Here is a 23,652-nt window from a genome sequence, read left to right as displayed (position 1 = left end):
ATTAGCTATTTGGGCAGTATTTTTTTTCTGATCAACCTTAGATATTAAATAAAAAATGAATTTTTCATCTAAATATTGCTTTTTTAAGTCATACATAAAAATGTTGATGAAATAAATAACTAGAACCAGTTTCAAATAACTCCGTTTATTCCTAGGGTAGTTGACATCAAATCTTACTAATAATAAGGCTGTTCAAATATCAAAGGCAACAAAACCACCGTTGACCGGTGTAATCGAAGCTTTAGATATAGGTGGTTTTATTTCGTTCAACCTGTAGTTTGCACACATTTTCCATTTAAACACAGTTTCAGCTAAATCTGCTGATGAATGTGACGCGGTGTATATCATATGAATATCGTTTTATATTACATTCAGGATTACTCTCACGAATATTAACGCTCCGGTAAAAGAACTTTGGGGGAAAAAAACGCAGACCTGTGTAATCATTGTTTCGCTATTCCATTGCCACTACGACACGGAAGTGTGCTTGATTGATTTTTTTTTCTTCATACCAATGTAAGTAACGTTACGAATCGCCAGGAACAAATAAATATTGCGCAGTTTTGGAGGGAATTTGATGGATAAAAGTTGAATTTTTCAAAATATAAGTATCTATATTGTTTTACTCTTTCACACTGTTTACTCAGATTTGGAAAATTCTCGTTTTGTAAAATATCGGCTTCATCTTTACGAATATGCGTCGTTAGGATAACGTTGCTAACTTCAACCTTATTTTTCATTTGTTCTAATTCATTCGTCCAATATTCTTCCGATTTTGTGTGTGTTGCTTGGAATTTTGAGATCAGCTGTAATAACGAGGTTTCGAGGAGTCAATGAAACTAATTTGTAAGCTATGCAAAAGTATAGCGAAATGATGAACTTGAGGCCGAATACACCCGATTGATCAAAATTCGTTTATTATCAGAAGTCAGAATGTAAGGAGAAACTTAGTTTCCGATCTAACTGGATTGATTTTATTATTTATCGTGTTACTGTCCACGGAAAAAGAATTCTTGGACACGAGTAATTAACTGGTACGAAAGCACCAGTCCCAGAACTTAAAGAGGTTCAACACCTTTGGTGCGGAAGATGATACCGAAATTCTTGCAAAAAAAAAAAAAATCAAAAAAATCTCGTCGAACGGTTTTAATGAGAACGAGTGGATATTCAAGTTTTATGAATTTAAGGGAGTTCGTTTGCAAGTAAATTCAATTCTAAACTCGTTACGCGGAAGCTTCCATCCTCATAAGAAGACACGACGTAGCATTTCGAAAGTTTCGTAACTTTTACAGAAGTTTCCTAAATTCTTTGGGAAATTTTCATAGAAAGTTGATTGATTTCATTGATCACCATTTCACTTGCTGTAATTTTTTAGAGAATTTTATTACCAATTTTGACTATTAATTTTTTTATTTTTTTTTACCTACTACACCGTTAGTTAAATTGATATACCAAAGCAAACTTATTTCACGGGTGACAAACCTCGACTGTACAATACCGCGCAATATTAGCGTATAGTTTAAGGAGACGCGTCAGTGAAATTCTACAATTTTTTAATCAGCTTCAAATTTAAACTCGTAATCAAGCTTCGTAAAAAATTGTTGGTTTTCACCCGGTTTCAATCAATCATATTTCATACATTGTCCAAATATTATTCAAAATTACGTCAAAAAGTGGTATGTTCTCCAAAAAGATTCTTGGGTTATAATTTATTGGTTGGTAAAAATTTCAAAAAAATCGATACGCTATCGGAGAAGCGTAGGCAACAAAAGTTGTTATAGAAATTGCGATCCGACAAGCTACCACCTAATTTTTCGAATAATTGGTAATTATAAAAACTAACGATTACCTACAACGTGGTCTCAAATTTATCAACAAACTAGTGTACACATATATGTTCACGCGCATTGCTTTTAAGCTCATACTTTCAAAAAGTAACACGTCTCCCTTGTAATACGTGTGTGCAAACGGAAGAAAAGCCTCCAGTTGTTTGTTACCTTGGTTTGCTTTGACTTTTGCCTAATATGCTTTTCTTCGTGCCCCGAATACCTCACATATGTATGTAACTTATATCTCGTGTGTGTATATATATATATACATAAACTGTACGTGAGGGATTTTTACCACCATCGCACGACCTCAAATCGTGAGTCTAATTCAGATCTCATTAACTGTATTATAGCTACTATATATATATATGTATACAAAGCGAAGGTGTATATAATAGCGTGACTTAATGCTCCGATGCGAAACTATGTTATACGGTGATCAGTGGTTCAAAGTATAGGGAATGGAATATATATGTGAATATGTGTAGATGTTATCTTCGATGCGTTATACAAGTCGCGAAGTTTGAGAAAAATTTCGTTCTGTTTAAAGTTAATAGAAAATTCGTGTAATATTGATATTATGCAAGCAACTTACTGTTTTATACGATTACAGATAAAATACTACAATTTATTGTGATTGTATTTGTTTGTCTGGATGATAATACATTTTGTTTTTCGGCTAAATCGAATCTTGACATAAATTCACTTTTGCATAAACATCGAATTATCGTTACGTTTGAAAAAAAGTACGGCACGAGTGACGATGATGATAAAAAAAAAATGAATATCAACTCAACGTACTCGTTGATTTTTCGATCAGGTTACAGCTACGTAACACTAATTTTCCACTTTGCCGCCTATAAAAATATATTTTTTGGCTACGATAGATAAAAATGAAGATAATCAATAACTGTGACATCAGCAATCACAACTATGAATTAATCTCAGCTTGTCGGTTTTCATATTAATTAAATTTATATTCACCGAACAGAAGAAAGTATAATTACACGGAAAATTTTTCAAAATGTTGAAGATAAAATATTATCGTATCTACAAATTGCGCGAAGGTAAACAACAGCTTGGAAAATTTCCGTTGCTTTTATCTTTTTTTTGTTCCTTTCTTCCCTTTTCGCTTCTCTCTTTCCTTTGCCTCGTGTTCTTTTATTTTTTAATGACGAAGTGCTCGTCGCGTTTCGTCGACGGCCGTTTGACGCCCCAGCTGCTCGTCGTTTTGTCATCATCGTCGCGACGTCGTGTCTCTAACTCGTCGCCGACTATAATTAAGGGTAACATGACGGTCTCCCCCTCCCTCCCTCCCTCCCTCACTCTCTCTCGTAAATGTTACGTATAACTGTTATACCATCGCATCGTGCATAGTTTAACACTGTGGTACCGATACTTAATTGTTAATTGCTCGTCATCACGCCATAGCCACGGCCTTTCTCCTCCTCCTCCTCCTCCTCCTACTCGCCGTTGCATCGTGTAGCTTGTTGTGTCCTTATTCATCTTTTGTAATTCTCTCGTCACGCTCGATCTTGTCATATCATTCATCGCACGCACGCACATCCCGCGTCAATTATGCATGCCTGTACCGAGAGAATTCTGCAAAAGTGCTTCTACGATTTCGAGAAATTCGAAATAATGATAAAAGAAGAGAGAAAAATTAATAAAATATTAATATTAAAAGGTTACGGAACATTGTTGGAAATTATCTTTACACACAATTCGTGATCTGATTAGTGAAAGTCTTGCCGTGATTGTCAATTTCAGATCCGATGGAATTTTTTTTTTTTTTTTCTTTGTATCATTGTTTTCAATTAGAAATTAAAATTTGTTTTCACATTTTTAGTTCTCAAATCGTAGGCCTTATATTATTGTACTTAGGAAATTGTTGAACAATGAAGAAGAATAGTGAAATATTCGTTTCGAAAGTTTTGCGCACGCAAAATTGAAAAAGAAAAAATTAACAATATTATTGTACTTACATTTGAGTTATTTTTTATAGCGAAATTGAATTTCTCTTCGTACACGTGTATGATTTTGAAATGTGGACGTTTATTGCGTTATAAATACGTATTGTCTAATTTCATAAAGAAAATTACAGTCAAAATAACGAAAAATTGATTTTCGGAGTAAGAGTGAACTGATATTTTTCCTTACTCGTTATATTTTCGAGAATATTTGAAAAATCTTAGGTTTCGTCAGTTTTCAAATCTTGCACTAAACAGAATACGTATATATTAAAATAATTGAATTTGCTTGGGATGAATTTTCGAAAATGGGTCGATTGAAATTCTTACAGCTGCAACTTTCCGCAACATTTAAAAATCGGCTGGTTTCTGAGGCTTGAAAAAAATATCGCACGAATATAGGTGAATAATGGTTTTACGGAAGAAAATCTGTGTGGAAACTGAATTTACAGCGATTTGGCTTAATTTGATGAAGAAAAAAACAGAACAAAAAATGTACGAATGAAATCCCCGACATAGATTTATTAGTTTTCCTTATTCTTCCATACTTTTTCTTCTCCCTTGGGTTTTGTTCTCTGCTTTTTTCCTCTTGCTCCCTGTTTCGATTCATTTGCTTTAACGAACGATCGAACCTGTGTGCGCGGTAATAAAAATTAATTGTAAGGTCGTTTAATTAGTCTCCATATTAACACCGGTTATAAAATACGAATTATAGAATTCTATACAGCAGGCACATGGTCTATAATACGTATATAACATGTACAATAAAAGGTGTAGAAATGAAAAATTACACGTTCCTCTATGTATTTCCTCTCTGTTTCCCTCTCTCTCTCTCTCTCTCTCTCTCTCCCTGTCTCTTTCTCCTCTCCCTCTCTGTATGGTTGTGTATGACTGCGGGCTTAACGCGATTAAGAACTTGTCGAAACTTTTCTTTCCGAGCAACCGCGCTGCTGCCCGACGGTTTTTTTATTGTGCAGTGCACCTTTATATACACGTATACGTGCGTACGTACGTATATACACCGTTCGTATACAAACTTTGGTAAAAATAGAAGGAAAAGAATGAGAAATAAATAAATAAATTGGCACGAGGTGCAATACAACGTGATAATAACCGGATAACTAAAATTCATTCTCTGTTTCATTTTATATTTATTCGTTTTGTTTTTCTTTCTTTTTTCTTTGAAGAATAAAAAAGAAAAGAAAAATTTAATCACTTATACACGCGGTGGTATTGGCCTGGAATTTATTCAGTGTTGCGATCGGATCTTCTTATCATTCCTCCTATTTATACGAATGGTGTGTACAAGTAGGTACGTTGTGGGTATATGTTTATACAGTACGATTCGTACATGAAATATACGAACCGAAGATTCGCTCGGTCTTAGCTGCTTGGGGTCAGATTAGATACAAGAGAAGCAATTAGGTCTGAGCGATCCGGTGAATGTTGATCGAAGAGACGAGAGTCGTACAAGGTGAATCTGGTATACACGTGGGAGGCGTATTACATGATCGATTTTCACATCAGGCGCTGAGGAAGAGGCGTAAACCACTCGGTCGTTACACACTTATTGTATTATATGTTAAACACCGCTCGACGAGGAGGAAGGAACGGAATATATATATATATAGTATCCCTGTGATTTAAGCTGCGGATATGTCGTACGCAAGGATAAGGTTTTTGAAAAAAAAGATTTCATTAGCAACGCGTTTTTGAAAGTTTTTGCACGTTTTATTTTTGTTGATTAAAAGCAGAAAATTTTACAGTTAGATGTAATGTAACATTCTTTTTTTTTTTTGTATGTAAGCAAATGTAGAAAGCGTCATCGTTGGATGTGAGAAAAGTGAAGAGAGGCTGATTGTAAGGAACGAAAATTGAAGAAGAATCACAAAAATTACGTGGTGCGTAAAAAAAAGGGAGAAAACGAAGGATTGTTTAATATATAAATATGCAATACACGCTGATACGTGCAGTGATGAGAGCGAATCATGTATTTTTGATAATTGCATTTTATATAGTGTATAGTACGTATATATGAGGCATTCCACCCCAAACCGACCTACGTCTGACCCTCATTACAGGCGTTTTTGTTTTTTTCTTATTTTTATTCTCAAGTATCGTGCAGGTTGTACAGACAAACATCTTTCACCGAGTTTTTGAATTTTTCGACCACGGGCTTGACTTTTACCGCTTCCAAAAATACGGAAATCCAATTTTCGAAATAACAGCACCGATCGACGAGGGTTTAACTTTTTCAAATTCAACATCAAATTCTGTCTGAATTTTTTTTATATCGGACGAAAATTTTGATACCAAGATAGAAGTGGGCAAGATTTTAGTTCAGAAGCCTCAGGCGAAGCAAGTAATTGAAAATTGAGGAAAATCGAATGAAATATTAATTTCAAAAGTACAAATTTATATTCCGTACGTATTTTTTCATTTTTCAATTACTTGTTTCGTCCGTAGCTTTTAAACTAAAAGCTTGCCAATTTTCATCTTCGTCTCAAAATTTTTGTTTTTTAATCAAGATATCGTGAAAAGAACTTGAAGCAAATCGATTGCGGCTATTCATTTAAAAATTGGGTGTTCGTGTTTTTGGGAGCAGTAAGAATGAAAACCACGGTCCAAAAGATCTGAAACTCGGTGAAAGGCGTTTTTTTTTATTTTTTATTTTTCGTACACCCTACACTATACTTATGAATAAATAAAATTACCGATATCGCGACTGAAGTTTGTAATATGAAAAAACAAATTTCAAAATGTCACGGCGAGTGTGACTGCAGGAAACGGGCGAAATACGGGGAAAGGAAGGTTGTCTCGAAGTGAAACTTGCGGTAGTCGGTTATAAATTTCGCGTTTACGTTTTAATAATACGAGACGTGAACGGAATTGCGTCAGTCAGGCGGCGGGCCGCAAGGGGGAGGAAAAAGGAAGGGGACGCGCTGCTGCTGTTGCAGACGAGAGATAGAAGCGACTTCGTTATGCATCCGCGTCCCGGTGTTGAATCCTACTTTATTAGAAAAAGAAGAGTCGACGGAGGATGGAAAAACGACGAAATAAATGACAGAAAGAAGAGGAAGAAGAAGATAAGAAAAAAAGAAAAAAAACAGAAGAGAAAGAAACGTGACCGAGTAAAAAACGAATAAAACACGCAACTGTTTAGAAAACAAAAAAAAAGAAGAAAAAACCACCCAACAAAACTGTACAAAAAAAGGAAAGACGCCTGAATCACGGCGGAAGGGACGAGGAGAAGAAATGAATGAAAAGTGAAGAAAGATATCACATGTACGTGCAAGCGATGAAGAAAGGTAGGTAAAGAAAAGAGAAGAAAATAAATAACGAAGGTGGACAAAAACAAAATGTAGCTAAAGGAGAAAAATATGTTGCCGAATTAGACAAGTAACATTTATTTATCGAAGTATAATATTTATATTGGAAAAAACCGACCCCAGGCATTGGGGATGGCGTGCAGAGTTTTGTCATATTCTGTACCTACCTACCGGCCTTTGTTTCGGGCATTGTTTATCTTATCTGTCCTGCTTCCCATCGATATCGCTCGATATGTGTATAAAAAAGAAAAAAACAATAAATAAAAGAGAGAGTGAGAGAGATATCGAAGTGCTCGAACGTAAACGGGGCCTCCCTTTTGATTTTCTTTACAGTGTATAATCTGTACAATACGTTACACACCCTAATCAAAAAGCGGAACCAAAAATATCTGAAGGAATAACAATAACAATAACGATAGCAATAATAATAGAAATGCGAAAGAACAAAGGCGATGATAAAAAGTGAAAAAAAAAAGAAAAAAGAAAATCGAAAAATGGGAAGACTGTTTTTTAAAGCCTGATGAAAAAAGCCTAATCATACAGAGGAATCAAAAGCTGAAAACAATTATATTGCAGAGTTATAATTGCTTAGTTATCTCTAATATATTATATGTATGAGGTTAAGGCGAAAGAAAAAGAAAAGGAAAAAAAAACAGAAACAAAGAAACAAAACAAAAAAATTACCAAGAACCGCTTTCCGGAGCTGCTAAGTAAAGGGGATGAAATGTAATTTCTAGAATTTCCATATTTCATCATTCACCAATTATACAATAATTACAGTAACTATATTATTGCGTATACAATATAATAACGTACACGTAATTGATGGGGAACGAAATCAGTGCTTTCGAGCAGATTTCCGTGTTACGGTATAAGGTACGGATTTACTAATTTGCCCTGTTTATAGGGCTTTTCACGACCCCGGCTTCCAAGGCCTGCAGTATTATCGCGCGAAACGCCAGTCATCTCCTAATTCTCCGACAACCCCTCCTATCCTTTGCTCTCGCAGTCAGACGCGAGCGAGCAATCCAATCAAAGCGAAAGCTGTTATCCTATAAAGAACGCCACGCTCGACGAGATCAACCCTTAACCGTTACTCGTCGATAATTCATGTTACAGAAACAATTTCGCTAAATCGAACGTAACAATTATCGATCACTGTTGCTAAGTTGTTTTGAAGGATTTTGGCGATTGTGTAATTTGGTAATTTTGATGATTGGTAATTACTCGGAAAGATTTTATTACGCCTTTGCCGAATTCGAGTCCGCAAGGTGTTTTAGAAATTTGAATTTCAAGACACAGAAAGAAAAGAATTAGTCATATCCGAGAGAGGGAAACGTTGGGAATCATATTTTGACGCTCGTTTTTTTTTTTAAATATCTTTTACTCTGCAGTTTCACGATAAAAAAGAAATATCGATCGAAGGACGGTTTTGGAAAGGTTGAAAATGTCGAAAAATTTAGAATTTCAGTTTTCATGATCGCTGGAATCTGAACAAGGTAAATTGAAGTTAAGAAAATAGAGTAAACAAAGTGATTGTGAGAATTTGGTCAAGGATGTTTCCAAACTGAAGTCAGAGGAAAATGCTAAAATGTAATTTAGAAAATTTTGAGAGTATAGAAAAGTGAGAAACGTTAAATGGTGAAGTAAAAAGAAACCAACACATAAAATTCTGACGATTTTGTAGTGAGAGATTTTTTTGTTTTATTCAATTTCAATCGTTGTATAATTTGAATCGCTCAACGCAACGCCTACTTTCAACAAAATTTCAGTTCAACGACACAAATGTTTGCTTTTATTTACGAAATCGAGAACTATCCATTTTTATATTGAGAAATTTTCAATCAATCCAATGAAATTGACGCATCACGGGCATTTGCTGTTATAAAGTATTTAAATGATTTTACTTTACGAAATACGTTATGAATACACCGAATACTCATTTGGTCTCGATAAATCTAATTTATTGCTCTAAATCAATATGATTTTTCCATTTTAGTTGACACCCCGCAATAAAAATTCATTTCTCCGGTTCTAAGATTTCACAAAGTCTGCCGGTAAAAGTGAATACTTTCTCATTTATTTAAATCTAGAAATATTTTTTTCCTCAGCGTGTAATATATATACAATAGCTCGCTGTATTCTTACTCGATCCGACGATACTGTAACACATTTTGGTTTTACGCATTTTACAGTTCTATTTAACAGAAAATAATGAATGGAATAAAGAAATGAAACCCACTACCAATAACGTGAACTTGGAATTTCTTTTTCGAACTAATTAAAAATTGAACAGAAGTAAACATCCGTACATACCGGGACAAACTCTTGAAACTTGAAAATCAACCGCGCATGCGTCGAATAATTCAATCTCATTGGTCGGCGAAATCTTCCCGCAGCGATGTTCTTGTCCGCGATGCAGGCGAGCCAACGTACGCAAAATGTGTACGTTTGAATTTTCAAAGAGCATAAGCGTTAAATTCCGACCTTTATTTGAAGAATCGACTTTCCAACCCGATAACAAACGCATGCCAAACCTTTCCGAGTCACTGCCTCAATTATTTGAGATTCTAACCTCGAAAATTCGTATCAATTACATCGCCGCCGGAAACAGTTTGACAGCTGAAAACTCGGGATGGCCAGCCTGCACGAATATCCGACAAAAGTCGCGCATGCGCGGCAGATTTACAAGTCTCGAGAGATTGTCCGGGCATACGAGACGTGTGATATTTGTAAAAAAATCGATATTGCGACCCTCCGATTTTCCGACTCGTGTAAATTTCCTTCACCTCCACCGGAATTCCATCGAACATTAGCAGCAATTTGACCCCGGCAGTTTACGAAGCAGGACTAGCTCTGACCGAATTTCGCGGGATCCTTGGGCCCAGTCAGAGTCCTGAGACAGGCAAATTGCGTCACGTGTTCGAGAGCGGCGGGGAAGGCGGGAGGGCCGCGTTATCTGGGTTTGATAGCCGGCCGCTCCGGAGGCCCGATACCAATCTTGCAGGCGGAGGGCGAAGAACCCTTTATTCCCCCGCCCTTTATCTCGGCCGCAAGGACGCCGAGGGTAATGATTGACGGTTCCCCGGACGACGCGGGATATATCTTACACACGCAGGAGTGCCGAGGAGAGGAAGAGGGAGAGAGCCTTACCCTTTCAGGTTTTAGGGATGGTCGTCGGGTTAAACGTCGCGAGGCTGGAAATAAATTCAAACGGATGAGGCGTAAAGACATCGGTTGGTGTTTATTTTTACCATCGATGATAGCGCGTCAAAAATCGTTGCGTAGAAACGGGGATGTTGATTCGAATGACTTGAAAAATTTGACATTACTTGAATTCATAAAACAACGAAATACCAGAAAATTGATCGCTCTGTTCAAACAATCTTGACTCACTGAATTTTTAACGTCTTGAGCTGATAATTGACTGAGTAAATCTCGAGCTTGACAATCGGAAGATCAATGTTTTTTGACAGTTCGATTATAAGATCTATTCACACATTTGGTATTGATTACATTGTTTATTCATAAAAAGGAGAGATAAGAAAATAGGCAAATGAAAAACGCTGAAATTATGAACAACGGCTCACGAGTCGATATTTTCTTTTCATCGATCGGTTTCTGAATCGTTAAAAATTTGGGATATTCGTTTGATTTCATTACACGGCTTCGGATATTATTTGCAAAATTATTGTATCCAATTCTAAGATACCGTTGATCCAAAATTTCTATTCATTTTTGTGTAAGATTTTATTATACGTCACTAAACTTGGTAAAGGTTGTACTAAATCTTGTCAAGTTCGTTGACGTTTTCTTATTCCCAGTGAAATTTGTTTCTATTTTTTACAGGGTCAAGACAATCGGTTAAATAGACTTTCAATTATACGAAATCCAGATAAAAATTTTTTTCACCATGGGACACATTATTTTTCTCACATTGTTATCATTGGATATTAAATTCTTCAATATTCCACTGATGTTGATCTTGTTTTATTGATTCATAAATAGCAATATTAACTTCCGGATATTATTGCAAACAGAAAAAAAAAAAGAAAAATCACGAATCTGTTTGAGTAATCCAGTACAAAAAACAGTCGAAAAAAATCCGAATGAAATCGAACGAATCTACATGTTTTCAGCATTCGAAAACGATTTGATCTGAAAAATCGGTATCTATGTTTTTGTTCACATAATTTTTAAATTATTTTCATTCTTTAATATCGATGTAAATCATTGTAGTTAGCAAATGTACTTATTTTGTCAGTGAAAAATTTCCTCTTCATCATCAGCCGCCAAGAGTAATTATACACTGATTAAAAAAAAATTGGCCTTTCATTTTTGCTTGAAGAAAACCTGGAAATAAATCTTCCGGCAATGAATTACAGCAATACAGCAATCTGCGAGAGCGTAATTTTTAACATAAAAAAAATTCACGACTCGTCGATGGTTCGAAAAAAAAAGAACTAAGAAAAAAAAAAAATTATACAAATTCAGAAGTTGTACCACACGAAAAATTGCCGAATAAAAAAGGGAGGCTGAAGGTTTTTGATTGGTCAATTTCACGTGAAAAACTCCATACATATTTATTCAAAATTTCGTATCTGAAAAGGAGCAAAACTACCCCTGTGTGGCTTGCTTCGTTTCAGTCCGTTGCGCCAATTGCACGGTGGTGGATAAATTTCTAATCTTTCGGATAAATTTCTTCTCCGCTCCCTGCGCTGCAGCACCAGCATCATCCCTTCCCGTTCCCCTCTCTCTCTCTCTCCCCCTCACTCTCTTCGCTCCACTACCCCTGGCAATAGCGGGAGAGCTCCAGGCGCAGACAATAACGGATACGCTTGGGTAAAATTACGCTTTCCAATTAGTCAGACGGAGGCCGCAGACATTACTTCACCTCTTAATGAACATTCCGTGTCGACTCCGTCAACGGTGACGACCCGAGGGATGAGGGAGGGGATCCCGTTACCTTCGAGGAACGCTCACACGCCTCGAGGCCTACCTGCGCCTTCTACTTAGGAACCACCCTCACCCCCATGCTTCGAGGCGTCTTCGAGGATTCTCGAACCCTCGGGAACTTCCCTGCAGGCCTTATATCCTCGGCTGATTTTCCACGCGTATGTCCCTGCGACGTCCTTGCGATATTTCGGTATCCACTTACACTGATTGTGAGAGAGAAAATTTCTATTCGCTGTAAACATTCCTTTGAAATGTTACCCGTCAAAATCTACCCTCGGGTCACCGTGGTCCAGATTTATGCTTGATCTAGAACTTTGAAGTACGGAATTTCTAACCTTCAAATCCGATACCCGTTTTCTCTTTTCTTCAACTGAAAAACTTTTGTAAATTGCGGTTTTCGTCAATTTTTGTCGATCCAAGTTTTACCCATTTCGATATATGATTTTTTTATTTTTTACAATTCTGCGGAACATTCTTCTTTGACAAATTATATGAACAAATTGCACTTTTGAAAGATTCGGTTCTGTCAACTTTTTTTTTTTTATACTCTTCACAATGTCCGAAAGGTTATCCAATTTTTTTAGTATACAAATGGATAAACGTATCGATAAATAAATCAAAGTTATCAGTGATCAAAGAATCAACTATACATTCATTTCGGTGAACAAAAAATGTAAATTTGGTATAATTTATTATTATACATATATTGCTCAAGTTACTTTACGTGGGTTCAGACCATTTCAAGTAATTATCAAGAGAATTCATGCGATTTCAAGTTATCTCATGTGTGTATAATAATTCTCAGTAGCGAAACGAACGTCTTTTAGTCTTTTTGCGAATCAGATACGGTTGAATTAAAATGTGGAGATCAAGCCCTCAATTCATAATGATAACGTAGCTGTGAATTAGCAATTTCGGCATTGATTTTTCACTTCTACGACGAGTACAGACACTTTTTTTCTGTAAATAAATTCTTACCAGAAGGCGCAGATCGATCATATTTTTCGTGTTTCCTCATCAAAGCTCGGACTCTTATAATTAGTTTTTTGGTTTTGCATGATTTTAAATATTAGGAGATAGGATACGTTAACGACGGTATACGGGGGCGAGGTTTGAATGTATTAATTTATAATTTAATCAAGAATTTAATATACATTATAATGTTGGAGAAATAACTTGTTCTGAAAACTAGAAGATCGAGGGATGAATGCCGTATGTTTTATAATTGTACAAAGAATTTTTCATTCCCATCGGAATCGATTTTGGCAAAAAAAAAAAAAAAATCGTCTACCTTCCGTCCAGCGTACATTGCACTCGTATTATCATCATTATTATCACTCACTGAAATGGAACAATTTTTCAATTAAATTTACACCAAAATTCAGGTACATAAATTTTGCTCGAAAACCGTTTTATGAAAGAGCAAAAAAAAAAAATAAAAAATCAAATGTCAAAATAAACTACATCTGGTCTATGTCCAAAAATGTTTATTCCTGAACGGTTTGGACAGAAAGAAGTACGACAAAAAACGTACATGATCCATCGATTGATCAGTTCTAATATTATTAGTGCTAAAAAAAGGATGTGGAGAGTAAACATTTCTTCCAGTTTGGTGTCAAATGTAAAAATGTTTTTCATTTTTTTATTTTCGTATTCCGGAAACTCGTTTTAAAACCGTTTGAAATGTTACCGAATTTCGTTTTGCCCCTTCGCTTCACCGAATTCTCCATCCTCTCTTCCCCTCTTTCTCATTAGAATTCACCCCTAAATACATATAAATATTTATATATACATATATATATATACGCACACACACACACACACATATATATATATATATATATACATGCAACAGCTGTGCGTTGATTTTATTTATACCGGCTAAATCCCGCAATTCAGATAAAAAAAGAGGAGAAAAAACAACTCAATCCCTTGGATTTCTAGAGGCAAATTTTTTCCCCACTCAATACCAGGCTTTTACAAAATCTGTGCAGCATTGACATTCGTATGAAGAAAAAAATAAATAATGTTCCACAATAATTATTGCAAATGGATTTATTACATTGAGAGATATTTTTATTTCCGGTTACCGCTGTCAGTCCTTGACTATTTTCATTTTTTACCGCAATCGAAAAATATAGTTATAGGTACAAAATGAAAATTAGTATCCATTACTATTCCTTCTCGTTACGATCACTGTTGCTATATTTTCTTGTAACCGTTGCGAAAATTTAATGCTTGTGCAACAATGAGTTGATGTTAAAGCCTTGTTTGGCTAAAAAAGTACAGCAAAACGAACAAATTGATTTTGCGTTGCAATTACCAAACAAGGATCGACAATAGCGCAAAATGATTAAGCGTACCTCGTTTTTCGTAATTCCAACAATATTCAAACAGTTTTTTTTAACGATACCTGTTTTACCGAATTATTCCAGTTAGTATAACAAATGAAATTTTTCTCATTGTGGTATTTCAGAATTGTAGGTGAAAAAAGAATGCAGAGTGAATAATATCTGTTTGTAACAAATACGGAGAAAAATAAGTCAGACAAAATGTCGTTGTGCAAAATTTATTTCCCAAGCATGACTGCTCGAGTTCGGTTTCACTTGTTCTCTTTCTCTCGTTTCTTCTTCTTCTTCTTCTTCTTTGCGAGGCGTTTCAATATATCATCCAGTTGTACAGATGTATTTCCGATATTTTACCCCTAATCCGTCGGTTTTAACACCGCTAGGCTCCGGCCGAATGCGACGCCGGTAGGGTGGCGAGGAGGGGTTGGAAGGCAGCCTTGCGAATAAATTGAAACTGTCTTCTTGCCCTCCCTCGCTTTTCGACTCAACTTCAATTCCCTCGTCCTGCGAATATATTTATATACCTATATGCACGCGCCACTTGTTTTGTTATTCCTTTCGCGTCCCCCTTCGACGTCGATGGCAGAGCAGAAGAGAGGAGAACGCAGTCAATGTCCCGCGCGATCTGCATTCACCCCCTTCAGCCACTTGAAATTATTTCTTTCGTTTACGGCTTCGCACGTTTCAGACACCTGCAACACTCTCTCTTTCTCTCTATCCCCCCCCCCCTCCGACACTCAGTCACTTAGGTTCTATTATCACGCGGTTGCGTTGCCTAGAATGATCATCGTGATCGATATGCAAACGGTATAATACATAAAAGCTGAAGACTGCGGAAAAGAAGGGAGACAACAAAAAAAAAAATTCCTATCAATTATGAATATTTTTACTTCAATTTATCTTTCGTCAATTCAAAGATCGCTTTTTTTTGCTTTGTAAGGACGATTGTTTACGTATCCGTCCACGATATGTAATAGTTCAAATATTACACAAATATAATCGTATTTCATACTTTGTACAATGATCGTGAGACGAAAAAAAATTTCACACGGCTGGAAAATTTTTTCAATACAGTCTAGGGAAGAAAGATGAAAAAAAAATTGATTAGTTTCACGTCAGAGAGATTCGTCAGGAAATGAAAACAAATTAAACGGCTGACTTTTTTCCCGGTTTAATATCTGCTTTTTATATATGAAAGTTATAGAAGTATAAACATACATTTTCTTGAAAATAAATATCCGGCCTGTATGGAGATTGGAAAAATGGAGCTCGCAGAATATAGATATATATATATAGAACAAAAAGAAAAAGTTCGTGTACACTTCGAAATATATATTTGGAAGAGCAAAAGTTTACACAATTTTTTTTTCCCGTCTATCGATACTGTTTGATAACCTGAAAATTCACCGGATTTTAATATGGGTACATACCTACTTTATTTTATACTTTCCGACGTTTTAGCGAATTTTCAAACTCATCGTTCCCATCGTGTCGTTTTTTGCGTTGGAAAATTGAACCAACGATACGCTGTTGTTTAGGAACTTGTAATAATGAATTGTGAAAAATAATGGAGAATAATGATGGCGAACAAACTTCAGAAACATTACTCAAAGTCGGTGTAATCTTCGAGGAAAAATTTCGCAACTTCGAAAAAACAAAAATTCGTACGATAATGAAACATTTCACAATATTGTTGTGAAATTTTTTGAGAACGATTGTAACTTTTGAGGAATGGTGAAATGGTACATTTTAAGCAGGTTGTTTAGCCAAACCTAGGTACTTTTTACTAGTTTCATTGCTAGATATAATCGTAGACGAACATTTATCCCATTTTATTATATTCGTAAGCCAAGGAGTTCTCTTAAAAGTACAAAAATAGAAAACAGTTGAATTTCAAACAAACAATCGAACGAAATTGATGAAAAAATATCGACCTTTGTTTAATCAACCTTCTCAAACGATCGCAGCAAGCTACGTTGCACATGAAATCACTGCCTCACCAAAACCCCTGAATTTTCTCTGGCGCCTAGGAATCTTTGAAAAATATGAAGCACCAAAGGGGAGCGGCGTTTTCGGGTCAAGCCATCTAGCTTCCCGTTCGTGAAGAATAAGCCGCCGGATGCTTCTCGAACCCTCGAACCTCCGCATAAAACGTTCCACCATCTTCGGTCCTGTACGCGAAAATTTTCTCCCCGATATCTCGGTCACAGAGGTCAAGATGATCGATCGATTGACTGCCAAAAACCCCGAATCCTCCCCCTCGACTGAATTAATTCAAGTACCGCATTCCGGCGCGTGATAGCATCAGCTGTTCAACGCGTTCGATTTATCCCCCGGGAATATTCGCCCCATCCCTTTCCTTCCATTCCAGGGTAGTTCAAACGTTACGTCGCCAATTTTGCTCCCGATTTGTCACGCGTTCCGGAAACCGTTCGTTCTGAGAGCATTGCGTCACTGGTGAATAACTGGCGGAGCCGATGAATTTTAATCAGCTTTCCTCAACTTAGATTCACCGTTTGAAATTACTCTGTATACCGAAGTAGCGATTAATAGAATTCTAGAATCTAGAATTTTAATCCTGAATCTAGAACCTGCAACAAAATTCGGTATATCGTGGATTTCTCATTTTTAGAACCTCGATTCGAAATCAGTGACCTAAAAAAGTTTGAAAATAGTCCAGTATTCTTCATATTGAATTGGACAGTCCCAAATTTGAATTTCGAGTTTTCATCTTCCTTAGATTAATCGTGAAACAGCATCAAAAATGTGATAACGGATCGTTTTGTCTCAAGTCTTGTTGAGCTATTCAAACATCAATATTTTACTGCGTCTGAATAATAAATTTGGACATACGTCATTTGTATCAATCGGACAATCAAAAAGATGAACCTAATTATACAAATTTGCTTTTCGACGCAGTAATTTTGTACGTCATTGAAAAACACATATGTCAGTTTCAAACATAACGTTCTTCTGGAATCACGTTTCGAATGAATTAATGTAGCGTCTTATGCACGGTCGTTTGTGAATCGCGTTCGTTAGATTTCAAATTCTATAGTCATTCTGATTTCTGGGATGCCCAACTATCTGCCTCCACCTCTCGGGGTGGATACTCTGGTGAGGATTCGAGGGGTTGGCCGCTAAAAAAAAACTTTCACAATGATTGCAGATCACAGACATTAAATAAAAATTTTATGATTAGAAAATATTTCCTGTTTTAAATATTAAAATCTGATTATATTTGACTGCTGCGATGATAAAAAAAAAAAAAAACAGTCATCTGTAGTCATCAGTGATTTTATTCTTGCCATCTGACGAACAACGAATAAGACTGTCTTACTGGTACGATTTACAAATTTCCTATAATTAGTTTTAAAGATTTGACTACGATACGATTGAAAACGATTACAATAATAAAAAAATGATTGTTAGATCGCAGATGTTTCCGTGATTGCAAAATGACTAGCATAGAGATTGACACAATGACTGTTTTACCGGCCGACCCCTCGTTAGGTTTTTGATTACAACGACGGAGTTGTATAACAGTAATAATATCGGAATTGACGAGCTCGCAGCGAAGCAGGAATCCCTCTTCCCGGGGATTTATGCATGTAGTTTTAATTCCCGAAGTTGTTATAGCGTCGGTGGCGCATTGCGCTTTGCGCAGAAGCAGCGCACTAAAGGTGTCTGTCACGACTTCATTCGCGGCGGTGGCGGCGACTACAACGACCTGGTTATTAAAGTTGGAAATTCTGAGGCATCCATAGACTATAAATCCAGTTCTCGCGGCATCACCTGTATCCCCGTGGAATTGAGGAACGACGATAGGGGGACAGAGTTGGGGTTATATCGGAATCCGGCTCTCCATTCCGCTTCCTTTCGCTCTGCGTTCCAATCGCGCGAAGAATAATAATACGTCTACCTCATCCACGCTGATTCTCACCACGGGATTAGACGAGATGAGTTCTGTACTATCCCCTGCAGCTCTTGGTCGCTCCCGACGACGAGACGTACGAGGTTTACCACGTCGCCCAGCAGCCCGCGTTCCCCGCTCTTCTTCCCATTATCCCGATAATCGCAAACGGGGCACCGGAATTTGGTTTAATTATACCCAACTCCCGAAAACCGCCTACACTTGTCCCAGTTATGAGGCCGCAAACCTACGGTCCTGACGGGCGATTTTTTGGGTCTTCGAATTTGTTTATTCGTTCAGAAAACTTGAAGCTGTCGCGTAGAATCTCTTTCGAGATCGGAGAAGAATGATTGGGGAATCGCGCTTCGGGATCTTTACGTCGAATCTGGAATCCTTGAAAATGTTGAATTGAACCCAACTCCGAGTTTATTCGCTCTTGGTAATGCTCGACAGTGTATGGCTCGGAGGGTCGTCGATCTTTGCAGCGATACCTTTTCCCAGGTGAATTGAAATGCGATTAGCACAATATACAAGCATGTCTACGCTTACAACGACTTAAGAGGGTAGAATATCCGATCGATATGGATCCGAAATCCTCAAGGAATGTGTCGTGTTTATCGTACATCGAAATCTCGGTCCGTTCAACGATTTATCATCATGTACGCTAGAGTAGAAACTATAATAAAAAAAGTAAGAGTTTGAAACGAAGACTCAAATGGTTGAGTTGAATAAAACTAGAACAATTTTTTATTCATATGGAGGAACAATAAAAAGCTAACAGGTTTTATTCTTTCGTTGTGGCTAGAATAACGGACGGAATAGAACTAAACACAATGCATTCGAAAGCTACAAATTTCCGTTTTGAAACCAAGAACAATTGTTTCTGTTATCTGAATAATTAACTTGTGTACGTCGCGTCGATTTAACTGGAAGTTTACAGAAAAAATTGGTTAAACGGTAACCATGTTTGTAGGCGAATGGAATATCCGAGATATAAAAACCAAGACTATTTACAATGGTCGAGATATCCTCTAAGCTTCCGTGGAACAGATTTTTGATTCATGCTTTCGTTTCTGAGAAATTAATACAAACGTTGCCAAATTTCAGTTTATTAAAAGCTCGTTCCATAGAAGCTTAGCGGATATATTGACGATTCTAAAAAGTCTTGGTTTTTGTATTTCGGATATTTTATTCGCCTGAAAACGTGGTTACCGTTTTGTCAATCGTTTTCTGCAGAGCTCCATTTGAATAAACGTACATGAGGCAATTTATAAAACAATCTGAAAAAGCTTTTTGTGTTATAAAGCGAAAATCCGCAGCTTTCAAATGCGTTTTGCTTCCGTCTGTTCCGCTTATTAGTTCTTGTCACATTAAAAAATTAAACAGAATGATCATTTCCTCCTTAATGATTAATAACTGTTGAGAGGTAATACCGTTCTGCTTTTTTGACTATTAAATAAACTGCATCGTACATCCAATCTCAACTTAACGCGGCTCATTTTGTTTGTAAAAGCATTCCGATGATCTTCTGATGAAACTAATCAGAACTGAATTCAGTTATCGAATTGAAACTTTTGTTTCTCTATTTCTCCACTTCAGACACATTTTTTATCGGACGGTGTGTCATTTAGTTGCCCGAAAACCACATTACGGATCAAAATAGCCGCGTGTACCCGAGGTGCTGCATAAAACATCATCGATATTTGTTCAGCGTCCTGCACCATCGCTATTTTATCCAGTACATCAACATTGTTTGTCTTCATTTCGTGTTATCGTTAGGTTAGGGTAAAAGCAGTTTGTGCGGTGAGTTTGTTCTGTCGGTTCGGATCACCGTTGAAGGTTGACTACGGGATGAAGAGAGGGAGTAAAGCGGAAGGACGACTTGGGCTTGCGGAGAGATAAGACTTTGAGCCTTTCGAAAAGCTCTTCAACTGAATATATACAGAGAGAAAGAGCTAGAGAGGGGGCCAAATCGTGACGGTTGAAACGGTCGGCAAAGTCACCCTCGGTGCAATCCGACAAGCCAGCTTCGAGAGCCGGTCGTCATGACTCGTGTACAATGCCCAAATGCCCAGCCTCCGCCACCTAGCTCATTGTTTCTCACGTACTCTAGTTAATTTCCTGTTCCGGTGGGCTACGACTTCCGGAGTCCATCACACGCTCCAAGTAGCTCACGAGCTTTGATCTACGAGGCACTCGCTTGTTAGCATCAAGGTATCCTTGGCAGGATCCTTGATCCTCATCTAGAGGCGGGGAAACGCTTGGAAGACGTCTCGGAGTGCGGCGCAGCACTGATTCGTCAAATTTCAGCAGTTCGCGACGATGGCCGTGTAATCGGTGGTCAGGTGAAGGCCAGATACGATATCAAATGCAGTTTAGTCTTCAAAGGCCGAGCGAGAGGCTAGGGTGTATACATACCTTTGCAAAACAGCGCCGGGAATAAATTACCAAGTATGATTCTCGCCCTCTCTGAAATATGTATGAAACCATAAGCATATAGTTGAGCGACGAGCAGACTCACGTCATCGTGATGTGCCTTCCTCCCTTCCTTGTGTGCTCCAGGAGACACATTCAGCTTTGGCGTTGTCCTCGTCGCCTGGTTCGCAGAACCAGGTATCCACCTATCCAACGGCAGGCCGACCCTTTGAGTTATTATTCAAGGCAAATCAGAATCGTGTGGGAGAAGAGAAGACCGCGGTTTACCCTTTCACATGCCTGCTGCAAGACCTTTCGGTCCTTTCGATGTATCTACATCACCGATCAACTCCTCGCTTCGTTTAAACTTAGGGTCGGGAAAAGTGGCTTCCGTCGAAATTGATGGACGGACATCATTGTGTTTGTGGTAACTAGGGTCCGCTCTGTACGGGATGAAAGCAAACAGTTCGTTTCCTTGATGATTATCAACTCCGACGGGTCGTCATCTCTTGCTTTGGCGATGAAACTTGTGAAACGTTACAAATTTTTCACTGTTTTGACGAAAAGAACTGGTCAGTAAAACGGAGACCAAATTGACGACGATGGTTACTGGGCTAGGTTGTCAAAAGAAGCTCGAAACGTACCGTACAATTGATTTCTTTATATTTCTGGAAATGTAACGCTTCGCAGAATAGATCCTGACATGATCGACTTGCCAGTTTCTAGTCGGAAGGTAGTTCAAACCGATTTTCAGAAACAAAGCAAAGCCCTGATGAGATCCCATACAGCAAATCTCTTTTGTTGACACGAACAAAAGGGTTTCCTTTGAATCGCACGTGTTCGTTTCTTTTTATTGGTGTTACGGTAAATTGCCGGAGCTTTACCGGTAACTTGTGAAAACCCTGTTTCATCTTGAATTGTGCTCAATGATCGAATTCAATGTGTTAGAACCGTCAAATGAAAGCTTTTCAACGCCTCAATATCGATTTTGAAGCCAAGCCAATCAATACTCGATGCAACTTTCATCGGTAAATGTTACAAGCATGCGAGCCAGCAGAGTAATGAAAAGATATCCCGACTATTATCGAAGCCTACTGAAACGAATTGTTACATTTTCGTTCACTTTTGAAACATGCCACGAAGACGGCAGTTGACAAAACGTAAGCGAGAATGTTTCAGAGTTGTCTAAATAACCAGGCATGTGTGTGAGGGGATGAAAGGGGGATTAGAGTTTTCGCGGGCTTGGTTGAAACATCGCAGCAGGCTGCAGGGAGGAAAGGGGGATAGGAAAAGGCCGGGTGAAAATTGCTGTCGTTCGAAGCTCAACGACGCTGAACGACGACGACGACGACGCGGAGAGACGGTTGGCTTCCACCCTTCCTCCCGGTCTCCAGCAGGCAACGGCACCAGCGGTTCAGCTCGCTCTTTGATGTGTCTCCGTCAGAACGTGTACAATGATACAGAGCCTGGGTTGCTGGAATAGGTTTTAAGGAAGTTAACGGCAGGTTATAAAATAGAAGAAACTATGGGTTGAATTTGCGTCAAGACTGTCGACAAAAATTATATTATTCAAACGATGAGAGAAGGAAAGATGGCTGATGACGAGTGTTGTATAATGGTATTCCTTGGCTCGCTCCCACGTACTTGATCCAGGGTTGTGGCCGGGCCATCGAAAGGACTGAAAAATTCACAATCCTGATAGCCCCCGATACCCGGTCACTTATTCAGGCCTTTGGGTCTGTTATCTGGTATTTTGCTTGTTTTAACCTCTTGTATTTATTTGCAAATATTTTCCCAAGCCGAGTGCCGTTCTGGGTTTTTTTTTTTTTCTCACACGTCGCATCGGAGACGTGCGTAGATCAACATAACGTACACGTATACGTGAGAGGAGCGAGTACGTCGCAACGTCGCGTCATCACTGGGGGTTTTTAGAAAGAAAGCCTCCCTGTTCTCCACTCACCGACAAGTGCTTGAAACGGCGTTTCCTTCCTTCCGCTCCCAGACTCAGCGCTGAATATATATTCACTCCATATTCTAGATGGGGATGAGGGCGACTCACGCTTGCCAATTGCATTCCCACTTTAGCCTGACAAAACCAACGCCAATGCACTCTAACGCACACCAGGTGGTCCGTTAATGGAATTGCTAGCTGGCTGGTCGACTTGTTGGTTGGCTGGTGGATCTGCACTAGGTAGGTAAATCGAGGTGTCCGTACGAGCCACCGAGACTCTCTGTAAAGTGGCATCTTTCTCAGGACCATTCCCGCCGATAAAAAGCCCCAGTCCAACGCCCATTGCCGGCCGCTTTTGGTCCTTGAGTTATGTTTCCGGGGCTGAGCCGCTGCTCCGGCAGGGACAAGGATCCGTTGGCACCGAGCGGAATAGGAACTAGGAAGTAGGAGGCACGTGATTCCAGGGACTGGGAGGATAGCGTACCCGTAATAATTTAGACCCACCGCCTCTCGGCATGCTCCGGACACAATACCATTGTGTTTTCGAGGCATAGGGTCGACGGCACTTCAGTCCTGAACCCTCCTCGGTAACGGATTGCGCAGATACCTGCTCCAGATAGTGCGCACCGAGAGATAATTAGCGCCAGACTCGCTACCAGGTACTACAAGCCGCCAACTATGCTGCTGGATGTCCAGTGGTTAAAACTTGTGCTTGTCTCGCCTCGCCGTTCAAGTCACGTGACACCATAAATAGACCAAGGTCCCGGATCACTGGGGGTGGCGGACAAATTTTTGGAAGAAGGGACCACCGTGCACGGTATTCGATGAAGGAATCCGTTTGGCCTCCCGAACAAACTTGTCCGCAATTTGCACTCTGTTCAAAGTGCAACCTTACGTATCGAATCTACATAGTCGGCAAGACGTGGTATAGCCAAGACGGA

At 38.4% G+C, this 23,652-nt stretch overlaps 1 protein-coding gene across 3 annotated transcripts in view; it reads left to right on the top strand.

The window, feature by feature from the left end:
* LOC107223683 (beta-1-syntrophin) overlaps positions 1-23,652 on the top strand; it is a 243,491-nt gene that overhangs the window by 5,288 nt on the left and 214,551 nt on the right. The gene's annotated exons all lie outside the window — the stretch shown is intronic.

The sequence above is a fragment of the Neodiprion lecontei genome, chromosome 4 (assembly GCF_021901455.1).
Source record: "Neodiprion lecontei isolate iyNeoLeco1 chromosome 4, iyNeoLeco1.1, whole genome shotgun sequence".
Classification (NCBI taxonomy): Eukaryota; Metazoa; Arthropoda; class Insecta; order Hymenoptera; family Diprionidae; genus Neodiprion; species Neodiprion lecontei.
Note: the sequence above shows the minus strand (reverse complement) of the source record. Positions and strands in the feature narration are given on the sequence as shown.